We start from the raw sequence: 7,243 nt of genomic DNA, 5'->3' as shown, positions 1-7,243 counted from the left end.
AGAATTTACTGAGTCAGAATACCACTAGTCAGTACATCACTTGCTGATGGTACTGACCATCTTCCAGGCAGTGTGTCAAGGTTTTCACAAACCAAACTTTAACTCACATTCACAGTAACTTTGAAAGACAAGGGGTTCATATCCTTTCTTTGTTAACATGCATATTAAGGCTCAGAGAGGTTAAATGACTTGGCTTACATTAGCAGAACTGGGAGTATTAGAATAGTGAACCAACCAGCAGAGATCTAGTCAACCAACTCAACTCTTGCTTCCATTTGAGATTAAGTCGACAAGCCTATTTATTTCTCACCAATTAGAATACACGAATAGATCATTCTTAAGATTATAAGATTGTAGATAACAGTGACCTAGTGAAAAACACAATGACACCCAAACTTCCCTATTGACCTGTGTGTGGTGAGTATGAGTGTGCACTGGTTCACAGCCCCTTTGAAATGTTTTCCAGACCTAATAAGAATTCTGATGCCTGTCGTATATGTAGCAGAAGTCAGATCAGGCTTTCTTCTCTTCTTAACCAGCATTACTTTAGGCAATTACATTATAATTTCCAGTGAAAAACCTCTGATGTATAACCCAAGTTTATCAGTGACAAGCTTTCCAAAGAAGACATACAGAAAAATCTATAGTTTAGTTCTAATTTTGTATACATGCAGAAATATATCTTGTGGAAATACTACAGAGATTTTGTTCATTTTTTCACCTATATTAAATCATTTATGGCTTGTGGAAAATATAATTAAAAATGAGTAGTCACAAAAAAATCTAATTAGATGAATTGACCAATAATAGGGATATTTTATTTTTCAAATTACTGGCAGTAGAAAAAAATGTGCTGTGAGAAGTTATGAGAATAAATATTTAAAGAACCCAAGTACCTGACTATTTGCTAAATATAACAACAGGCTGGGTTTTTAGACACATGAGGTTTGAGTATAAACTCAGTGGCATTAAAAGTTCTATTGCAAATTTAGTACTTGTCTTACTGGATGATCTTGGGATAACCACCATGCTCTTATGCCTCCAGATCTATTCTCCATCCTTCTTCAACCTGCTCTGTGACCCAAGAAGCAGAACTGCATCTTGTTCCCTGGCTTCTGATTGTGTTTTGTCAATGATAAGTACTACAGAAGATCAAAGGGTTATGGAAAGAAAGATAGGGGTGAATATTCCTTTGAGATTTTTACTGTCTGGATGCTACAGACTGAATATATTATCTCAAACTTTATTTGTCATTGTCCTTTATTTGTTATTGTTCAAACCTAATCCCAAACATGTTGGTATTGGAAGGTGGTATCTTTGGGAGGTGATTAGGTCATGAGGGCAGGAACTTCAATAAGAGGGTTGAGTGGTGACATGAATGTACAGTGGGTAGAGCACTTGCCTTTACTGTGGCCAACCCGAGTTCAATCCCTAGCATCCAGATGCACACCTAGGAGTGATCACTCCCATTTAGGGGTGATCTGAGCACAAAGCTAAAAGTTGTGAACATAGCCAGATGTGCGAAAACTCTAAAATTATTAAAAATAAACAAATAAGTGGGGGTGGGGGCTGCAAGGGATAAGGAGCTTGGCTTGCATGTGACCAGTCCCAGTTCTATCTCCAACACTGCATGTGGTTTCCCCAACACTACCAGAAGTAACCCCTGAGCACAAAACCGGGAGTAGCTCTTGAATACTACCTGGCATAAATAAAAACAACAACAAAAAAAAAAACAAAAAAAAATAAAAGTGTTAGTGCCCTGATAAAAAGAGTCCCCAGAGAGTTATCTTACCTATCTCTAGCCTTAAACTCAGGAAGTAGGCTCTTACTAGATACAGGCACTGCCTGAAGCATGATTTTAACTTCCCACGCTTGACATTTGAGAGATAAATTTATGTTTAAGTCACCCAGTTCTAATGTAGTAATTAGGAGTCTTCAATTTTTTTTAAATAAAGGCCAGTTCACTGTCCCTCAGAGAGATGGAGGGCTGTACTATAAGTAAAAAAAAACTATGAACATAGTGTCCCACAGGCCTAGTTTGAGGACAGCTGCCTGAGACTGAGAGGGGGGAGTTGAAAGGCAGAGAGAAGGAGGAGAATCAGAGAGTTCGACGTACATTCCACACATGTGCATTGCGGGTCCCAGGGATGAGTCAGCTGCTCAGCATGACAGGTAGCAGCAGCAAAAACAAGGGGGGGGGTGAATAAATGTACTTATTAGGCCACATGTGGCTCGCAGGCCATAATTTGAAGAACTAAGGATTAAGTCCTGAGTCCCAGGTTGACAGGCTTATACTCCTTCACCAACTACCATATTGTTTATTGCCTTATAGCAAGTCATCCCACAGCTACAGTTTTCAATGGGTTACATATGTACTCCCTTACTTCAGACTAGGGATTTAAATGCTTGCTACTGTGACAAGAACCAGGGTTTCTCAATATCTCTTGTCAGCTCCCATTATCTGGCCAACAAATTTCTCTGAAATTGTCCCTTTCTTGGAGTCATCTCAAGTTACCCCTTTAGGTGCACCATCTCCTTCCTACCAGTACCATGATGAATGCACTTACATAACATCTGGAGGCCTCAATGTCTCTGGTTAGTGGGTTTTATAGCCATCCAAGGAGATTCAGTACTTTGCCAAATATTTAGGAATGATGATATGTGCCAGATGCTCAGAGAAAAAGAAAGACAAGCAACAATGCCCACAGTCCTACAAATAGTAAGAGAGTATTTCAATTCCAGGAGAGAAGAACAATTCATTGCATCCTACCCCCACTCTATGATTGCCAGCAGGAAGTTTGAAGTTGGTTTCATTCACCAGAGAGCTGAACTTGTCACTAAAGAGCAGCTGCCATCTAAGGAAAAGACACACCCTTAATCCTGGCAAGCATGTTCAAGGAAAGATGTAGAATACAGGTGTTCCAAAAACTGGAGATAAACTTCTCTAAAGAGACATTAAGTGCTCATAATAAATACAATAAAATGTAAAACAAACGAACAAAATAAAAGAATACAGGTGTTCCAAAAACTGGAGATAAACTTCTCTAAAGAGACATTTAAGTACTCATAATAAATACAATAAAATGTAAAACAAACGAACAAAAAAAGACAGTGCTTGGGACTGGAGAGATAGCATGGAGGTAGGGTGTTTGCCTTGCATGCAGAAGGACGGTGGTTTGATTCCCAGCATCCCATATGGTCCTCAGAGTTTGCCAGGAGAGCGATTTCTGAGTGTAGCAGGGGTCTCAAACTCGCGGCCTGCGGACCGCAAAGGGCCCTCCGTACAACATTTTGTGGCCCTGCCCTAGAGGAATCTTTTTTTGTTTTGTTTTGTTTTAGTTGTTTAGGTCACACCCCCAATGTTCAAGGCTTACTACTGACTTTGCATTGAAGGATCACCCCGACTTTGCCTCCTGCAGCCCCCAGGTAAATTGAGTTTGAGACCCCTGGTAGAGCCAGGAGTAATCCCTGAGCACTGCCGGGTGTGACCCCCAAACAAACAAACAAACAAACAAACAAAAAAACAGTGCAATTGGTAGAGTGAAGAAAGGACAAAACGAAATAACCAAGCTATGGAATAAATAACACTAAAATCCAAACTGCATCAACCAACCTAAAAATGGTGCCTATATTCACCCCTGAACCAGGGAAACCATCTGTGAAACATCCAAAGTTGTCTATAACATCACCTGGAAGCAATTCTCTACCAGGGAAGACCCTCGCTGCTCTGACATCCATTTACTCAGAAGGTTCTTCCCTTAACACTGAGAAGACTTAACTACAACAACAACCTGCTTACTGGACAGGGCTTTCTGCATTGCCCTTAATTGTGAGTTGAAATTAGAGGATGCTCTGCACCATCTTGACTTCAATTTAGGATATGCAGATTCCAGGATCTTTAGTACAGAGGCCTGATGCCAACAACAAAGACTATGTGAAAAATAAAACTGTGTTGGCACTGCAGACAATGGCCTGGATTGGACAGGCTGGTTTGCCTGGAGGCTAGAGTTGGTCTTGTGCCCGGAGACTTCAGGGGTAGGGTCTCCTTGTATTTAGGCCAAGGCTTTTCCTTTCCATGTCCCCCATATTTTGGTGGGCCTATGCAAACGATAATTGCCACTCTAGCACCGTTTTTACTGTGCTCCTTTGACTCTAAACCTTAAAAAAAGAAACCCACTTAAACTTTTGAGGTTAACTTAAACTAATAAGCATGTGCATAAAAATGTAGAAAACTGCTATGCCTTCAAGTTTGGGGAGTTACATAAATTTTATGGCTTTAGATTGCTTTGTGTACTGCTAAGAAATGTTGTGATGTACTACAATCTGGGGTCTTGAGGGATAGGGTAATTGTACATGGGTTTTGTTTTATTTTTCTTAATGTTCTTTGACTGTAAGTTCAAAATTGGGGTGTCAGCAGGGGGATTTCTTCTGAGAACTCTGTTTTTGGGTGATTGTCCTTCCACTGTAACTTTACTTTGTCCTCTTTCTTTGTATCATTGTTCACATAATTAAAAAGAAAAAGAAAATAAATTTAAAAATGGTGCCTATTATCATGGCAGGCTGGAGCAGGAGATGGTGTGGCATGAGATGGACTCTAAGAACACTTGTGATGGGATTGGTGCTAAAACATTTTATGTCTCAACTTAATTATGAATAACTGTAAATCACAAAGCTTTAAATTATTTTTTTGTTTTTGGTTTATACCCAGCAGCACTCAGGGGTTACTCCTGACTCAGTGCCCAGAAATGTCTCCTGGCAGGCTCGGGAGACCATATGAGATGCCGGGATTTGAACCACCATCAGTCCTGGTTTGGCTGTGTGCAAGGCAAATGCTTTACTGCTGTGCTATCTCTCTGGCCCCAAAATAATTTTTTAAAACAATGCAAGAAGTTTTGAATCCAGGGAATTTGATATAAAGGTCCAACACTTTTACATATAAATATATCTAAACATGTAATAAAATTAAATATAGAACAAATGATCCACTAAATGATAACATTAACAACAATGATAAAAGAGCTAATAGATATATGTTGATTAAAAAAATGGAGAGACAATGGCACATATAAAAATGTCTGGAAACAGCCAGTGATGGTGAAGTTGAGGTGAGAAAGGAATCATTATCTACTGTTTGTAAGAATATTTTCTCCCTCAGACTATGTGGGAAGCAATATGGAAATCTTACAAAAATAGGAATAGAACTCCAATACAACCTAGAAAATACATTGAAAAATACATCTCTGCAAATACATTGATTTGAAAGTATATATGCTCACCTTATGTTCACTGCCACACTTAGTTCAATAGCCAAGATATGTAAACAGCCCAAACTGGACCAAGAAGTTGTGGTATATATACACAGTGGAATATTCTGTATCTCTGAAATAAAAACAAAATTAAACAATTTTCTGCAATATGGATGGAACTAAAGGGTATCATATTCAGTCATAAAGAAAGAGATAAATACAGAATGTTCTCTTTCATGTGTGCTACCTCACAATTACACAGCAAGGTAGTAAAAAAAGGGCCAAAAGCAACACAAACTTTGATCCACAAAACAGAGTCTGTGGGGGTTCAAAAATGGAGGAGTTGGGTCCTTGGGTGAGGAAAGTACACTGTCAATAGGTGTGATGTTAGAATTATGAGCATGGGAAATCATCATCAATAGTACTGTAAATCACAGAACCTCAATAATTTTAAATGTTTTTAAAAATAAAAAAATGAAATGTACTTTTTTAAATTTCTTCATATATACTAACTCAGAATATCTTTAAATGAGCCTATGAAGAAAATTTTATTATTAGCCCTATTTTCCAAGTTAGGAAACAAAGCCATGTCTTAGTTTCTGATATCTGTAATTAAGCTTTTAAATTAAATTTGTAAATTAACTTGTAAATTAAGCTTCTTGTTTTCAATTAAGAAAAAAGAAAACAACAAAAAATATTTTGCTGTTCTGGAGGTCAGAGATCCAATATCAGCATTATTGAGTACAATACACTTGATCTCAGCCAAAAGGCCGAGAAGCGATTATTGAGTACAATGATTGGTGACAGAACTACACTCCTTAAAAAGGTTCTAGGACAGATTCTTTGCCTTGCCTTTCATAGATTTTATCCCACTAACACTAGACTTCCATTGCTTATGGTCAAATCACTCTAAAGTGTGATCACTCCATGATCACATAGTATTTTCTTTGGTTGTGTTTACTCTTCCCATGATGTTCTTTATTTTATGGTGCACATTATAAGATATAGCAATTACCACAAGTTGATATTATTGATCTATTTTCTGATAATTCCATTTGCCATTTTTTGTAACAAGCAATATAAAATAAATCTGTGTTTTGCTAAGGGGGCAGACTTGGTGGGTGTTAGGAAACTGGGGGCATTGATTGGGGGAAGTTGGTAAGATCGGTGTTGGAACATTGAATGTTCCAAACTCCGAAACAAAACAAACAAAAAACTCATTCCGACTTCTTAGAAATCTAATACTTGGTATATTCAGTCTTGTTTATTATAAATAAATAATATGTTATCAATTGTATTTACAAGATATACTGAGTGATTAAAAAAAGACTTAACTCTGAGCAAGGTATGGATGAATAAAAGCTCTGAATATTTTTCAGAGGCTTTGTATGAATTTCTTGTTTATAGCATGGTAGGCCATGTATGCTGATTTGAGGTTAGGAACTGTGATGAGAGAGAAAGAAATAGGAAGACATATTGCTCCAGAGGGCATATTTTAGGCTAAGCTATTTCACTTCTGTTAGCCTCTGATTTCTCATTTATAATATACAATGGTGATAATCCCAATTCATGAAGTTTTGGGGGACCAAAACTTGTCTATGTAGGCATTTAATGTAAAGTTAACCTAGAATAATCCAGCATCCACTAGAACTACTGTTGTCATTATTACAATTGTTAGTATATATTGTTCTATAAAGCTAATTTAGGGCTGGATATTTTCACCACCCAAGAGATCTTGGATAAAGGATATGGCTTCCAAGTCAAAATTCAACAAAGTTCTGATACTCCAAGCTATGGTTCCCTTGGGTAAATTTGCCTGGGTTTAAATGTAATCACAGATGTGAGAAATTGTAATTCCACTTAGAGATGCTCTATTGGAGCAATTCCTCCTCTTCATTTTCTTGATTTTCTCTAGGCTCAACATATCTAACATACAATCAGACATCCAGCAATCCAAGGAGCTCTAGGCCATTCCTTCCCTGTTGAAGAGCTGACTT

This window comes from Suncus etruscus, chromosome X (genome assembly GCF_024139225.1).
Source record: "Suncus etruscus isolate mSunEtr1 chromosome X, mSunEtr1.pri.cur, whole genome shotgun sequence".
NCBI lineage: Eukaryota > Metazoa > Chordata > Mammalia > Eulipotyphla > Soricidae > Suncus > Suncus etruscus.
The sequence above is the reverse complement of the archived record's forward strand: the minus strand, read 5'-3'. Positions refer to the sequence as shown.